Consider the following 14,602-nt stretch of genomic DNA (forward strand, 5'->3'; position numbering starts at 1 on the left):
TGATGTCATGGGAGCACGAAAGGTATGGCCAGGCCAGGGCGAGGGGGCAAACGCCTCTCCTTGTGTGAAGGATGCAGCTGGGTCTCGAAGAACTTGATGTTGGTGTGCTGGTACGTCGTGGATTTCAGACGGTTCCCCCCAAACCCTGCCTGGGTGTTACTGCCATAAGGCAAAACCTAAACCCAGAAAAGGAATTTTCTATTTATTTGGTAGAAATAAAGAGATTCCCCTTTTCACTTGGATAGGAAATACTAGGGGGTTTTATTTTTTCTTCTTGTGGTTGACCCAGGAAGTCATCTTGTTGCCAGCCTTCTGGGTTTTTTTTTGCTCTAGAGGTGCAGGGAGGAGGGTGTTGCTTTGCTCTGGATCCTGTGGGTAAGCGTTGAAGGCTGTGACAGCAGCTGCTGTTGGCTCTGGAGCTCTGGTTGCTATGAGAGAAGCTTCAGTAGACTTGGCTGCTATCTCCAGGGAAGGACAGCAGAGCAGCCTCCATTAGTGTAGTGGTGGAGAGATGGCTGGCTCGTGTTCAGCAAAGGGGTTTACTTTTTTGGGCTGTTTCCCCAGGTCCAAATCAGAAGCAGGGTGTTTTGATCCAGTGAGACAAAATCCTACAAGGTGGGTTTCATTGCTGCTCTTGAGTTGATGGAATTGCACTTAAGTGCAGGCTGGAAACCCCGAGTTACCCTTTCCAGATATTTTGGTTGGTGTAAAAAGTAGGACAGTGAGAATTGATATGATCTTCCTGTTAAGTGAAGGCTGCAGTCGTGTTTCATTTGAACTCCAGTCTCCTTTCCAGCCAGAAACAGAGCCAGATGCTTTTCTTATTGTTTGTATGTCTCCTTCCTCCCCTTCCATTGCCGGGGCCCCACTTGCCTTATTGACTGGAATTTCTGCTGTGTGCAGTGGGTGTGTGCAGCAGACACCAGCCTGCTAGTGCTGAGGAGGGATTTTCCATTCAAAGACCAGGGAACAGTCAAAATAAAGGCCAGGCTCAACTTTGGGACTGCAAACAGAAAGCAGGGAGAGGAGTTTCCCTGTGCTGCAGAGTAAAATTTATCCTCTGCACTTCTTAGCCAGTTGTATGTCAAAACATATAGAAAATGCTGCTCTGCTGTGGAATAGGGAGGTGAAACCTCCTGTGAATAATGGGAACGATTCCTGTCTTGCAGTTGACTCAAATGCTTGATGAAGGAACAGTTTGCAGGAGGCCATTTTTGACGTGACTATGTATTGTGGAATCTGCCAGCTTCTATCCCCACACTGCCTGACTGCAGTAGCTTCCTCTTTTTTTTTTTTTTTTTTCTTTTTTAAAGGAAGAATGAGAGCCTTTCTTATCTGCTTAACTAACCATTTGGCACTGGCCTCTGTCTGTATGATACTGTATTGTTGGCTTGAAGCTATCAGTGTGTTCCAGTGCATTTGTTAAAGATGAAACTGTTAGTTGAGGTATGCAGTATGGGAAATGAGAATGCATTAGCATTTAGAAAACAACTGCCATCTTTGTGAACTTAACACCTATAATGGAGAGCCCCCTTGCCCTGGCCTGAGTTACCACACTCAGAATTACTATGAGCTTGAAGCAAAAATTCCAGGACCAAGAATAACGTGAGAGAGATTAAAATATGCTCTTAAATCTGCTTGATTTGCAGCAATCACGTGGCAGGAGCAAACTCAGAGTAGCTTTTATATTTGAGGATCTGGAGCACCCAAATTGTTTCACGTGGTGGAGTGAGCAACTTTTAACCCACCTAAAATGTATCCATCACTGGTGCTGCATGTGCTTATCTGCAGCCTGGCACAGAGTGTTGTGGCAACAGTAATGACCTTAGGGTTTTGTGAGTACAAAAACTAGCTCCTCGGTTTAATAAAATACAGCAAGTGGTCTTCATGTCCCCTTAGTCTTTATTTACAGTCTCTCTGTATGTTATAATGGGGAATGAATCTGCTGCCTCACATCCTACTGAATGACTGGCACCACTTTGACAAGGCCCTGGCTTTTTGTTTTACTGTCATATCCCAAGTGACCTGAAAGTAATATTCCTTAGCTAATGTTGTCTGCAAAAACACCACCCCAAGGTGAGGCAGTGAAATGGCACATATGTTTCAATCCTTTTTTAGAAAGAGGACTTGGTTGTAGCCAGATCTTATTTTGAACAGTAATAGATCAAAGTTGAAAAAAAAACAAAACAAAAAAACCTGGGAAAGAGGTGGCCTTAAACAGGCATCTCAGAATGTGCAGAAGTTTGTGCTCTTTTGGGAGGGGTTTTGTGAGGAGAAATCCAGCAACTGCTGATTTAAATTTTCAAAATGTTCCCTAAAGGAAGAAAAAAAAAACAACAACGCATTTTTAATTCAAACTTCCAGGTGCAAAGCTTGCAAAGAAGAACTCAATGTGTGATGTCCCAGCCATGTAATTTCTTAGTCTGACCCCCCTATTCTTTCTCCCATTTTGGGTGATCTGACTTTTGTAAAGTTATTTTGAATGATGTGATGAGATAAAAATGTTACTATCTATTCTGGCAATAGTAAAACAAACATGATGAGTGTTTGGAGGTTTGAAACAGCAAAAATCATTGTTCTCATGGCAATATTACTGTTTTACAGATGCACATTTGTGTTTTCTGGTGCTGCATGTGTGTGTAACTCTGAAATCTTGCCAGCCAAGTCTCATGTGCTGTGTAGAAGGGTTGCAATATGGGAAGATTTTTTTTATGTATTCAAATGTAGTAGCAGTACTACTTTTGTTGAAAGCATTAAATGTATGTCTAAGAATACAGCAAGTGAGATACTAAGTTTTTCCTGTGAAACCAAAGGTGCTATTTTGTTTTAAAATAAAGACTTTGTTGCATTTTACCTGTCTACTTAGTTTTTTCTCTCTGTTGTTTTTTTTTAAAGCTGTGGATGTTAAGGCTGTTACAGATTCTACAGCCAGTCTTGGGCTTCCATGGCTGACTTATGGCAAGAGTTATTGCACAGTAACTTTGCACTTACTTTGTTAGAGACAGTTTTGTATAAATCTAGACCTTTTGCTTATTTTGATAACGGAAAAAAGCCCCAGCCAAGAGTTCAACATCTTGAAACTTTGGGGCTGAGGGTTGTTTTCCACTTTTTTCTTAATTACTTATTGAAGTTGCTGGGGGTTTCTTAGTCTGTTGCGTGGTGGGTTGTGGGTTTTGTTGGGTTTTTGTGTGTTTTTTTCACAGGATTTGCTATTTTGGTGGCAATTTTCCAGTATTCCTGTAGCAAATCAGCCGAGCGGCGGCCCCTGTCCCTGCTGAGCAGGGAGAATGTGCAGTGCTTCTGGCCTCCCCGCTGAGCTCACGCAGGGGTGGGACTTGCTAAGCTGCTGAAATCGCAGCTAATGCCCACTGAGCATGCTGAGAAACAGTTTTTCAACTGCTCCCAGTTTAAATTTTTTTTTCTTCTATAATTAGTGAAGATGCTCTTTGTCTCCGAGGATGATCTACACGACAAATCAGGAGACTCTTGTTCATCGTTCCCCTTCCCCCCCTACCCGAGCTAGTGGCAAAGTATTATTTTCCTGTAACAAAAATAGCTAAAGGGATTTTTCCCTCACTTCAGCTGATGAGTCTGAACTTGAAAAGCTGTAGCCCAAAAGAAGAAATCTGAACTGAATAATAGCCCTAACAGTAGTTTTTGTTGCCACAAGCCCTATAGGAGCGTCGATATTGTTGCTTAAATTGTAAATCTGCAACTTTCTGATCCTTAAATCTGATTTAAATGCTTAAACAGTAGAACAAACGAATCGTATTTTTAAATAATACATTTGAGAAAGAAAAGCTTTCTTGGTGAGTTTTATTTTCCTCCTACCAAACGCACACAAAACCCAATTATTTTAATGAGCAATATGGGAAATACTCAGAAGAGTGTGCTCAGACATCAAGACGGAAAAATGTGGGAGGACTTGTCAGCGGTTTGAGTGGCAAGCTTTTAGTGAGCGGGAGAAGTAATTTCTTTTGTGGTCAGGAATCTAATAGTCCCACATTCACCAAACATGAAGAAAAAAGGGGGATCGAAGAGGGAGGAACACTGAACAGTGGCATTGAGAAATAGTCAGGAATTTGGCTTTTCGAGTGAAGTTTAGAAGTGATCTGTTGTTTATGCTAAAGTTTAATCCTTATAAACTTGATAACGTAGACAGGTCCTGCATTCCTCCCCAAGGGTCATGGAAGGGCTGAGTTTAGCAAAGGGGAGGTATCCCAAGCAGTCAGATCTATGCAGTTTGCAAGGCAACAAACTCTTTTGTGTATTCACCCTGTTACAAAGGAGCTTATTTTTGTTGTTTGGTTGTTGTTTTTTTTTTCACTTAAAGCAGCCTTTTGAGGTACAATGTGAGTTTGTTTTAAAACCAAAATGCTTAAGCCCTAAAATATTTCAAAGTAATTTCAGAGTAGAAAAGTCACAGTGCTTTTGATGTGTTCATATTTAGAGCATGATTACAATTGCAATCATGCACATTGACAAGAAGATATTGTCTGGATTTGGTAGCTGCTCATTTAGTGACTCAGGCTTATTCCTGTTGTCCTTGTGCAGCTCATACCAGGGCTTTCTTCTGCAGCCCTGTTGATTTACAGGACAAAACTTTTTTCAGTGACCATGCCAGCAGACCAGAAAACAGTTTGAAGTTCTGATACTGAGAAGAATACTCTTGACTTTGAAGTGAGCAGTTTGAAATGCAAGTCATTGATAGGGAAGGAGTGTGTGACCCGCCATCAAACTTTCTAACAGAACATGCCTGCTGCTGATGATTCAGTAAAGGGAAAAAAAGAGTCAGGATGCAGCTTGAAGTTTTAGTTAGTCTGTATTGGATAATGCAGTCTCTTGGTTTTGCACAGACTTTGAATCATGAAAATAAGCAACCAGAGGATTTTTGTGGATTGTGTTGCATGGCAATATTCGGACAAGTAAGCCTATGTCAGACAGTGTTGCTCAGACTGGAGCAGGGAAAATGCAGCTTGCTCCTGGGACCAGAATATAGGAGTTGCAGAGATGATAGCTGGTAGATGGATGGGACCATGAAGACTGTGCCTTCTCATCACGGCTCAGGGTAGTTAGTGCAGAGAATGGAAGCAGAGGAGTGTTTCTCAAGGTGGCCCTATTTCCCAGCTGTGCCTCTCCCCAGATTACGTCTTTCTGGCAATGCTCTCAGTCACTGTAGGATTGCTACCCCTTCAGGATGTTGGTGTGGAAGCTGCTTTCAAGGAGCAATTCTCAAGTGTTTTTATGGGACAGAGTAAGGAGGTGAGAAAATATCCTTGCTTGTAGCCAGGAAGGAATACACTGGAAAAAGTTTGAGAATCACTGATTGAGGAAACTAAAGTGCCCTGTGGGTTCTGCATGAAGCCTTTAAAATAGTTAGCACATCTCAATGTGAGTTGCAGTATCAATTTATAGATACTTGGAAGAATGTATGAGCCTTTTGCATTCATGTGGCCTTTAACTAAAGACACTAAAACAAATTATTTCCTGTGTTTTGGTAGGTTGGAATAACTTAAAATCACACTACAAGAATGCTTTCAGTAACGTGGCTGTAGAATAACTTTTGCCACAGCAGAAATCTGGAAGCTTCCTGTATAAATACAGCCAACATGAACCTTTGAAGAAAATATGATTGCTTGATCAAGTTAAGTAGGCTCTGCTTGACTGTAGAGAAGCCTGGCTTTCTGATTCAAAGCTCTCTTGCAGTTTCACGAATTTCAAGAATATTGGGGTGTAGGATGGCCTGGAGGTTCATAGGGAACAAGGATACTTGTAGGGTGAAAGTCAAGTTCTAAACTTGCCACAAACTTGCTTTGTTGTGCAGTTCTAATATCCACCTCAGGCTTTGCTCATATATGGAAATTGGTGTGTTAAACTGGAATGGGTGTTTGTGACACTCTGTATATTCTTTGCATAACTTTCTGCAGCTTTTTGGTGCACACTAGTGATACAGGTTCGTGGCAGTTCAAGCTGACCCAGTGTGCTGCTACCACAATCCTGCCCTCCTTCCCACCATCACTGTTGCCTCAGTTCTGGCCCATGCCTGCCCCAGCAGTGGAGGAAGGCTAGCAAACAGTGCATTTCATATTTGGAAATAAGAGTTTTCTCTTGGCTTCTGCCTGAACTGCTCAACTGTGGGGTCAGGTTAGCACCAGTGCAGAGAGGGCTGGGGAGGCTGCACTGAAGCTGTGCCAGCTGAAGTCAGCTCGAAACTATTGCAGAACTGCACCCTGTGAGTGAGGTTACTCTGGGTGAGACAGCTGAGTACATCCAACAGCTCTGCTGCTGAATGGGGGAAGTTTTGCTCCCCCCTTCCTCTCACACCCAATGGGGAGTTCTGCCTTTTCTGTTTGCCAGCTCTGGTTTTTGCTGGATCCCTTCTCTGTGCTCCTTCAGCTTACTTTCCCACCAGAAAGCTGTGTAGGGGTTATTTAATGTTTTGGGTTTTGCTGGATGATTTTATTTATTTATTTATTTTTGTTGCCAAGATAGTGAACTGAATTGGCTCACCGAGAGGTTTGACAAGCACCCAGAACCCTCACAAAATAAATAGGGGAGAGCACGTGGGTGGAAGTGCAGAGGATGTGGTGGGGACCAGAGAGGGGGAGCTGGGTTTCTGCCTTTTGGTGGCAGCACACAGTGCAGCCGGCCCAGGCTGTCCTCTGGAACTTCATGCTCCTTTTAGAGAAGGGTGAGGTCCATCTGTTGTGTGATGAGCAGTCTGTGCAGTGCTGAGGGCTTGTGCCCTTGGTCACTGTGCTTCCTTTAGTCAAACCTTCAGTTCCGTGTTTGAAAACGGGTGATGAATCTTTACTTTGTTTGCTGTGATTTGTTAGGGAAGCTGGTCAGATCTGAGTTTTAACATAGACTTCATCTGGGGTGGTGGAATAGTGTTACAACCTGAGCACCGTGCTTACCTGTTACAAGATAGCAAATTTTTGTAGGTCCAGCTTTGCAGAAAGCTGGGGTAATGTCTTGTTTTGGAAGATGGCAAAATGTTAATTAGTATACAAGTATTCCAAATCTCTGGAAGTGAATGCACCACATAGTGTTTTTTATCCATTTGTTGTTTTTTCTGTTTCTTTGGTTTTTACCTGGCATAAAGAAGTCTTTATTTTGCATTTATTTGCCAGTCATTATGACTTGTGATATCCAGGCATGTGCAAAATTATGAATTGCTGAAGATACATTGTCAATCAAATGTATTTTTTAACAAAATAGTGAAGAAAATTGTGCCATGAATTCCATGTAACTTTCCTGAAAGTATATAGAGACATGAGAACGACTTAATGCAACAATTTAATTCAGCCAAGGCCAGTGGCAGCAGAAACTTGAAACCAGTTTCTTTAACACAGAAAACTTGGTTATTGCAGCTTGTGTTTGAAATAGAGCAATTGTCTGTATCCTGCAAGTCCCAGTGTGTGCTGCTGTAGCTGCTCACTGCAAGCTGAGGCATTTAGTTTCATACCTAATAGAACTTAAAGCAGCATTTTGGCTATTTGTGTTTGAATAAAGTTATTTAAATGTTAGCATGTCATGACATCTCCAAATACATATTGTTGTGCAAAAAAAATTAATGTTGGGTGTGAGCAGTATGTTTCATGAGTAAGAAATCTCATCTGTTGTGAGGGTAGTCTTTTATTTAATGAAAACCTTTGCAAATAGCCCTGAATACTTTGCAATAAGGGAATGAAGCAGTTTGTATTTTCTGTCTTAGGCTTCATGGCAGGTAGCAGTTGTTCTGTCTTTGCAGTGTGGTAGCTGAATACTGAGGTAAGCAGCGGGGTGATGTACGTAGAGTTCCCATGTGCTTCATCTCAACAGTTGTGTCCACTCCCTGCTCGTGCCTCTAGATAAGTACCCAGGGCTGGGACACATTCTTTATCTGACAGTGGCTGGGCAGAAGGTGCAACGGTTTACTAAGTAATAGACACTGTGTTTTGGGGTATGCCATCCCAAACTTGTCTCTATAGATAAGCATTAGTAGGAAGATCTCTACTGAGGCTGAAACTACAACTTGTGAGATGTGTAAAGGAAATACCTTAATGCTGCCCTGCAATGGTCCTATTTGGAGAGGCTGTTCTTGGGTGCTCTTCCCTGAGGCATTTGGATGCTGAAATCCCAACAGCATCCTTTATACACCTATGGAAATCATCATTACTGCTGCTGGAAGAGTGGGCTTGTCACCTTTCCATTTTAGGTCCTGAAACACATGGAGCACAGTGTGGGTCAGTCAGAGAAATTTAAGAAGCCAAGCACAGGAGTGCCTGCATCTGGTGGCACAAGTCCACTGCTTGGTGGATTCTCTTTGGCCACTGTGTGCTCAGAGTGTCCTTTAGAAAAAGTTCAGATACTGAATTTGTGAGAGGATGAAAAATTCACAAACTGGGAAAAGACTTTTCCCCAGAAGCTGCCAGAGAACATAAGAATGAAATTAATGTGTCACAGTTGCTATTTCCTGCTCCTATATTTCCAAGTCTTACGTATGCAGATAGAAGTAATAAATTAATAAAGAATAAAGCGCTAGCATATTGTTAAAGTGAGACTAGGCTTTGAAACCTGCAGTCATTACTTAGGCCTTTCTTAGGTGCAGCTTGGGACTGACAGCTTGGAACTGCTCAGCAGAAATTCGTTGAATTGCAGGTGGAAAAGAGGACCTTGAAGGATCAGGGAGAATGAAGTGGCATGGCCAAATGTTATCTGTTTTTTGTGGAACTGTATGAAAATGTAGCCAGGATTCTTGTGGTGAAATCCTTTGATTCAAGATCCCTCCTTTTAAAAAAAAACAAACAACACAACACAGCAGAGATGGCTGGGGGTGACTTAGGAGCAGGGTGTTCTTGTGAGCAAAGTTTGTAGCTTTCTGTTGCTCTTCCAGTGTCAGAGTTTAAGGCATCACTCCTTTTTCTGAGCAATAGTGAAGTAGGCTGTTCCCATGAGAGTCACTGTGTTGGGGTAACGTTTGGAAGGAATTCTGATATTTTCAGTTTTATGTGAAGAGAAGGTTGTGAGGGAGGAAATAAACGTCCTTGACACATATTTGAAAATGATGGAAACTTTACAGCTTTTAGTAAAACAAAATTACCTAAGTTGTTAAGAAAGGTGGTTGTTACTGAAATGGTATGTGGGTTTAAAATGTAAAAATTTGTCTTGGAACAATGATTTCCTAAGGAGTTCTGTTACTATTGAGGTGTGATTTAGCTTAGGTTAAAATGTCTCCAGTTAAACTGATCATATCTGCTTTTGGGGAGGCTGCTGCTTCTCACCCAGGATACGTGTGTGGGTCCTTAGCCTGTCCTGACCATGGAAGAAACATGTGAAATATCCACAGTAATTTAAATTATTTTCAAGTGCTTTTTTCCCCACCCAGAATTTCAAGATGCAGTTCTTTCAGGGCAGTTTGTTCCCAGTCCTGTCCTGGTCAAATGTTCTGATTTTGCTCTGGCTTTCATGTGCATGACTGGAAACACTGTGTGAGACATCTCAGAAATAGTATTCTGATTTCACTGATAGGAAAATTAAGGCATAAAAAAGATATTAGCTTGCATAAGACATCTTCTAGGCAGTGTGGAGGTAAAGCATACGTTTATCTTTTTTTACTCCTTGTCTAGTGGTGCAAATTGCTTCTCTTGGACATTTTTAGGTACCTCTCACACATCAGTCCTTACCTCTTGCCCACAAGTCCATGTTCTGTAAGGCTGTGTTGCTTCTATGTATATCTTTGGTTTCTTTCAGTAAAGCAATCAGTGATTTTAACACTGATGTTAGTAGATGTTGTGGAGAGTGCACTGTGTAGTGGACACAGGTGAAAAAATATGCTGGATGAGTTGTTGATGGGGAAGCCTGGGAGTGTGAGCCAGGGTATTTTTCCTGCTTCTTTTCACTAGCATTGTAATGCTGTGAGATTGGGTTAAGAACAATGTTGCTACTGATTTGTAGCCATCAGGACTGATAAACTATGTGAAGGGGCCTTCAGAGTATCTTGGCAAACTATGTTTGGATGCTTAGTGTACACAAAGTCTATCTGCATTATTCAGGAAGATAATTCCTGTCTGTGCTGTTCTCCTCCTGCGTTGAGATCATTCTCCCATCCAACTGTTACCCAGCTGAGATCTTGATAGTTCTCAGTTTTTCCATAATGACAAAATCAAATTAGCCCTACGATGACTGGTGCATGTGAAATTCCTCTCAGTTAAAGCATATTGCCCTGAATATTCTCTAGCTAATTTTTTTGGGTGGAAGAATTGAGCATCTTGTGTTTGAAAGGGAAAGGAGAAAAGATGTAGATTAGGAAATGCTGATGTTTAAGGTACAGGGAGGAGCGTGCAGCTTTATTCTAGAACATAATCTGTCCAGCTGTGACTTAGTCATCTTCAGTCTTATATAAAATGCCTCCAATTTAAATAGTGAAGCATCTCTCTCCCGAATGCAGCAAACCAGCATTTTTTATGCTTATGTGAAGCTGTAATAGATGCAAGCCATCTTCTTAGCCTTCGTACTGCTGAACCTGCAGCATCTATCATGCTGTCAAGCCTCATTTACTCATGTGATGGGATTTTTTTCTTTATTCTCCTGCACAATTTTTCCAGGTTTAAAGAGGGTCCTTGCAGTTGGCTGAGAATACAGCACTGATAATCCCAGACAGAAGAGCAGAGAACGTAACATGAGAACAAGAGTGACTCTCCCAAGTCAGACTGAAGGTTTTGTTCATCTCTGACACAGCCAAAAATTGATGTTTATGGAAGAATGCAAGGTTAGAGCATCTCAGGATCTTGGCTAACATGATTCATTTCAGTATAGTCATTCATGCAGTTATGTTAAAGCCCTGCTCCCAGTTGCTCTGATTTCACATAGCTGTTTTTTAAGGAAGGAGGGTAACTTGGCTATCATGACATTCTTTTGTATGGATAAATATATGTCCACATTAATCTGTTGTTTATATAACTATGGGTTTTTTTGAGGGGTGGCGGAGATTCTTTTTAGTGAGTGAAACAAGAACTGGTAAGTTTTTTGTAGGGACTGGTCTGTGTGAGATGGAAGACACTCTGCTAGTTAAGTGGTGATGGACATGCTTGCTTAGGTAGTTAAGAAAACAGATCCTGCAAGTGTATTGTTAAGCGAGTATTTTGATAAAGATAGGTGCTAATAAATCTTAACCACTGTGGACGTGGAAGATAACATTTAAAATTCTGCCAATACATGCACCACTAACACTCACTTCATGAAACTGGGGAAGCTAATTTCTTAGGTCACCCATTCATGCAGTAGAGCAGTCTCCTTTGGAGGGGCAGTTAGAGCTGCAGGTTCACTTGGGGAGTTTGAAGTGTTCTTCAGAGGCTTCTTAGAAAGTATTTGATGTCATTTTAGTTTAAAAAGTTTTATACTTTTTTCATAAAAAATTACAGATGTACTGTGCTCACTGTGGAGACTTAATGACTTAGATCAATGCTGCCTGGGGACCTCTAGGCATGATTTTAAATTTTCCCCAAGGAATTGGGGATAAATCCATATGTTGTTTTTTAGGCTCTGCTTGACAAACACAGTCTAGTTCATTTGTAAGCTGCAATGCCAAGTGTAGAAAAGACTAGGTGAGATTTTCCAGTCTTTGTTAGGTGGAAAGTCAGATCATCAGAAGGTTGTTTTTGGCCTTAAAATGCATAGTTACGCAAACGCTTGGTGGCCCTGGAGAAAAAATGAGCAATGCTGTGAGCAACCTGATCCAAGTTGGCACTGCTTTGGGGAGAGGAAGGGGTTTCAGTCAGTTAACCTCCGGTGGTTCCTTCCTGGATTCCTCCTCTGGAAGTTGGACTGGGTGTTGGAGGTGTGGGGGGCATGCCTGTGCTGGGTGGAGAGGGCAAGAGTTAGGAGGAAGAAGGCAGGGTCATCTGACACTAAAAATGGTTGTGCTGTAGAAATTGCATTAACAGTGGAGATCTAAAATATCTGGGATTGTAACTTGAAAAGGACACACCTAGCTTTCTAGAAGGCTGTGAGATGAAATCAGCTTTTAATTTACTGCTCATAAGAATCTTTTTATCTGGATAGCATAAAATATTTGATAAAGCCTTCTGTCAGACACTTGTGGGATAATAAAGTATGTTTAGGGAGCTCTGAATTGTTTTGCAACATTTCAACAAAAGATACTAATCCATCCAGTTGCAAGGTGATGCATTTATTACAAAAACTGCAAACCCACCCTGTACATTGTGAAATAGCATTTTGGAAAGCAGTAGCTCAAGACTTTAAGGTCTTTACAACTAGTTGCCTCTGCATGGTACTTGGGTAAGTATTTTATTTAAAAGGATTAATGTAATTCTTGGGCATATTGAGAAGAAAAAAAAATGGAGGGACAGAAGTGTGAAGCAAAAATAAGTAATCTTATAAACACAGCAATGTTAAGATTGATACTGGAATTGAATTTTGGTTTCCATGCTTCAAGAAGAATGCCAGTGTATTTGGATAGAATTCAAAGGACAGCTGCAGAAATGATCCAGGGACTGGAAAATAAGCCTCATGATGTGAGGCTTAAAGGAGCTCAACTTACTCAGCTTATTGAAAAGACAATCGAGAGAGGACTTGATCTTTCTCTAAAAGGACTTGTGAGATTTGCTGACAAAGGCATAGCAATATCAACTGAGGTTAGACAAATTCAATCTTGAAGTACAGTTTCTTAGCAATGATAATAATTAAACATGGGAACTCTCTACAGGGAAAGGAACAAACATTTGTCTTAGTCTTTTAAAATAGGCCCAATTAGTTTCTTTCCAGAGAAAATGTGGTTTTTTGTGTTTTGGTGATAATACTCTTAAGAATCTTTAGAGGTTTCATGCCGTGATCAGTTGGCACATGTTCATATCCATGCACTTGCAGTCAAAGCCAAGATCACAAAATTAAGATTAATTTAGAAGAGAAATAGTTAACCTGGTGCTAGAATACTGGCTTGCATAAGACATATAAGATGTGAAGGGAACTCTGAAATCTAATGCTTTGTGGCTTGCATCATTGGAACTCAGTTCTTTCCCATACTGCATTGCTTCAGATGTTTTAAGATATGATTAAGGTTTCTGAAAGCCTCTACAGAGCAGCCCTAATGTAACTGTGTACACTCAGACTATTCAGTTGAGTAGTGCTGGATTCCAGGTGACCGCAGCAGCAGTCTGTAAATCTTTTTCATCCTTTTTTAGAAACAGTATTTTAAAAATTGCAGAATGGCAATATGATTACAGTTCCTCTGAGAGGCTAAGTATGCACAAGCTGTCTTGGTAGGCTTCATTCTTAAATTAATGTGGGATATTCTTTTTCTCTCAAGTTAACTGGACTTAGTCAGAAAGTGTATTTGCATTTGAAACAATATCAGGTAATTGTCAGAAGCAGTATTCTAATGGCACTTGTTTGCTGCTTTTTGTACCATGAAAATGAGAATACTTCAGTGATTCTCCTCCTCTCTCACATTGTAAATTCACCTAGGGAATTGAGTGACTTGGTTTGGTAATGGCTCCAGATCATGCCTCTGGTTTTTTGTTTGCGTTTGTCCGTTTCACCACTCCCTTGATGGCTTCTGAGTTTCTCTATTTCCATAGGTTACCTTGTTCCAGATGCCTTTGCAGGCATGCAGAGCTCTTAAATTCCCTTTTGGTAGCTCTCAAAATCTGCTGCTTTGTGCAGGTTAAGCTCTCCTGGTCAGCCCTGCCCGTGTGCATGCTGGTCCTTGCCTGTGCAGGGGAGGACGCGGAGCTACCTGGACTGTTCTCACCTCTTCTCCTGCATGGCTGCATTCCTGCCTCTCCTCCAGGTCTGGCCAGGGAGGAGCCCATCACTCTCATCTCTGCAGGTGCACAGTAAGGAAACACTTCTGTGTCCTAAGGAGCAAGAGGCAGCTCAAAACTCGGTAGCTTTTTGAAGATATATTGTCACATAAATACTTGTCACATAAATCCAGCTTTTTCTGAGGTGAGAAAGAGGTTGTCTAGCAACTGCAAGTTTCCTTGCTTAGGGCTAAAGGGAAAAACTGCAGAAACATGTTGGGGCACTACATAGTATAAAGCAAAGGCCTCTAGCTTGGAGACCTAGTGCAGCAATTCCTGCTACTCACCTTGCCCGGACAGCTCTATCTGTCTTAACCTGCAGAAGCAATGCAGAAAGTGCTACAGACAAAAGAGGTTGGGAAGGCTTAGTAGTAAATAAATCTCTCCACTTCCTTGCCTTCCCCCTCTGCTGTTTCATCACTCCCCTCTCCCCAGCATCAGGAGGCTGATGGAGATGACCTGCTGGAGGAGGGTTGTCAGCCTCTTCAGTGTGAGCAGCTATCACATTTCAACCTCTTTCATCGTGAGGCTACATAACTGTCCTTAGTTGCATTTGCAATAATCAGGGAAAAGTTCTCAATCTATTACTGTGCTGATAATTCACCATTCACAAAACCCAGCAGTTGTGGTAGCAGATAGCATTTCATTATTGATGTGTTACAGAACCACTTGCTCAGCATTGCTTTCCTGTGAGCTCCACAGTGAGCACTCTTGGCCAACTGTTTGATGTCAGCACTCCTGTGTTACCACCCACCTGCAGTTCAGGTGGTTGCTTACAGTGTTCTGCACGCATAGAG

Source organism: Chaetura pelagica, unplaced genomic scaffold, assembly GCF_000747805.2.
Source record: "Chaetura pelagica isolate M959 unplaced genomic scaffold, ChaPel_1.0 scaffold316, whole genome shotgun sequence".
Classification (NCBI taxonomy): Eukaryota; Metazoa; Chordata; class Aves; order Apodiformes; family Apodidae; genus Chaetura; species Chaetura pelagica.